The sequence below is a fragment of the Anolis carolinensis genome, chromosome 1 (genome assembly GCF_035594765.1).
Source record: "Anolis carolinensis isolate JA03-04 chromosome 1, rAnoCar3.1.pri, whole genome shotgun sequence".
NCBI lineage: Eukaryota > Metazoa > Chordata > Lepidosauria > Squamata > Dactyloidae > Anolis > Anolis carolinensis.
Window position 1 is genome coordinate 335,662,216 of NC_085841.1, and position 2,715 is coordinate 335,664,930.

At 41.4% G+C, this 2,715-nt stretch overlaps 1 long non-coding RNA gene across 1 annotated transcript; it reads right to left on the minus strand.

Moving 5' to 3' along the window:
* Positions 1-276: 276 nt before the first annotated feature.
* On the minus strand, positions 277-2,296 carry LOC134295535 (uncharacterized). The gene is made up of 2 exons (XR_010002144.1): positions 866-2,296; positions 277-782 (listed from the first exon to the last, which is right to left on the minus strand). It is a non-coding gene; the product is annotated as an uncharacterized LOC134295535 (long non-coding RNA).
* Between the last annotated feature and the right edge of the window lie 419 nt (positions 2,297-2,715).

The following is a 2,715-nucleotide window of genomic DNA, read 5'->3' on the forward strand; positions in this document are numbered from 1 at the left end:
TTTCATACCATTTCCCACTTTACTGAGCAATATAATCTCATGATACATCCAAAGTATGGCAGCCTCAGTTTATTCATCTTGACCTTAAGTCAGAGTTCAGGCTTAATTTTCTCTAGGACCTACTCATTTATTTTTTATTGGTCCATGATAGCCATAGAACTATTTCACTCCACCATATTTCAAATGTTTGCATTTTCTTTTTGTCCGTTTTCTGTACTGGCAAACTTCTACAGACAAACATGAAAGTCTGATTGTCAAAGACAGAACGCCACAAGATAAAAGATAACAGAGTTTATTGGAGTTACAGAACCAAAAATGCCCGTAAAAGACAAGGGCTAGGCAAACACTGGCCTTAAAAGTAAAAAAGAGACAAGAAAAACGTTCAAAAGATAAACCGAATTAAACCGGAGTTTAATTCGGACTAAATCAAAACAGCTTGCTTCAGCCTGGGATTAAACAAACAGAAGCTGGTGAACAAAAGGTTCAAAAGAATGCAACTAATTGGCAGCAGATGCTTCTCTGCTGCCAAAAACTATGTTTGAGTAACTTAGAGGTACTCCTCCACACAGCAGGCAAATTCCCAATACAAACACAGCAGACGAGGGTTGAAGCAGTCAGCGTAGTTCCAGTCCGTTCCGAAGGTCGTAAGGCAGATGCAGACGTTTGTAGTTCACCAGTTCCAACGACAGACACAGGTAGGAGAATCCGAGGCCGTAGTCAGTTCAGTCCGTAAATCCAGAGTAGCAGATGGCGTCCGTCAAGAAGACGACGGAAGGTCAAAGCTATTAAGATTAAGCAGAGGTTGCACAACAAAACCCCACACAATTCCTCCCGCCATCTGAGCCCAATGTCCAGGATAACTTACGTAGTCAGCAAACGAATCACACCCGTCTTCAGGAAAACTTCCCACACAGATCCCAAGCGTTCGTCCAGATTACCTTGCCCAACGCAATTTGCTATTGCTCCCAAACCCCATTTTATGCCAGTTACAAGTCCTCATCGCTATCAGCTGTTCTCCTTAGCCCGGGCGTTTCCTCATCACTTTCCTCATCAGAACTGGAACACCTCTGACTACGCCCCACAGCATCCCCAGCTGTGGATCCCGTCCCATCCCTCCAGCTTGTCCACGGGTCTAATCCTGAAGGTCCCCAATCGTCTTCCATAGTATCATTGCCAGTGGCACCCAAATCCTCTCTTACCCGAGTCCATTCCATATCATCTTCTTCTGAGCTAACCACCTCTTCCTCCATTCTCTCAGTAAACCCCTCAAAAGAATCTTCGTCAGATGGTTCTGCAAAGATATCTCGCAGCCGCTTCCTTTCTCGCTCCTCGAGAGTATCTGACTCTCGAGGAGTCTTACGCCCACGTCTCCCAGTAGTAGAGCCATGAGGCTCAACCATAACACTGATTTATTATGGCATGACTTATACTTATTGGTTTTAATGATATTTTTTACATTTGAGAATTTTATTTAGTTCCTTCACAGATGACTTTCTAAATCCTAGTTGTCTTTTTTTCTTTAACCATTTTGTTATCTACTTCAAAGTTATGTAAAATTTATTTAGTTTTACTTTATTTTAAATATTCAACTGGAACCCAGCCTTTTCACTTTCTTCATCAATAGTAATCCCAAGTCTTTGCTATTTTCTAGAAATAATATGATGTCCTCCATATATCTGAAATTGTGGATGTTTCACCCCAGATTATCACACCCCCTTATCTAAGAAGTTTACTGCCATCCTGTTGATTAAACCCATTAAAAGTAGACTCACCATTTTATTGGTGAGTCAACACATTGATAAACCTAATAGATTGAATGGCTCCACCCTAGGCAGGACTAAAATAGATTTAGGATGTTCTTCCTAATGTTTAGATGTAATCTCTGGCTCCTTCTACACTGCCATATAATCAAGATTGTCAAAGCAAATAATCCACATTATCTGCTTTGAACTGGATTATATGTAATATAATATAATTCAGTTCAAAGCAGATGATCTGGATTATGGATTATATGACAGTGTTGAAGGGGACTCTCTCTCTCTCTTTGTAATTGGAATTTATTGGCTCGTGTGCTAAACTCTGAAAAACAAGGAAATGAGCTTGCTCCTTCTTTTACATGACATAGCTTCTCAAAGGGCACATCTTCACAGGCAAGAAAATCTAAGGCTGATCCAGAGTGCAATGTGAGGTAAATTATACTGCCTGCCTCTATCCTGTTGTGGTGGCAGGCTAGAGTTCCTGACCATCCAACAGGGATGAACCCAGTTCCAGATTATTGAGCTTCCACTCCTACCTTTATCATCCTGTCAACATCACAGCTGTGGCTACAGTGCTCCAAAATCTCCTGAGCATCCCTGGGCCCCATTGCTGACATTTGACTTGGGGAAAGGAAGGTGGCAATCCTTCTTTCCTCTTAAAGTTATACAGGTACCTTTGCTAATGTTAGCAATAGTGTCCACCAGGGATGACCAGGAGACCTGGCCTCGTGTTAGACTTCTCAAATTTGCAAAGGTACAAATTACCCCCTTCCACTAATGTCTGTTCTTGTTTTCCTTCCATGTGGCTTTAAGCACCTGTCTCATCAAAAAGCCAGTTTTAGATACATGATAAAATTGCCTTTGAAGTTTAACGACCTCTAGGTCTGTCAAGGAAGAAATCCCTTTTCATCCTGGAATCTTTGTAAAGCTATTTGATCATAGTAGCTTGGGATTCAGT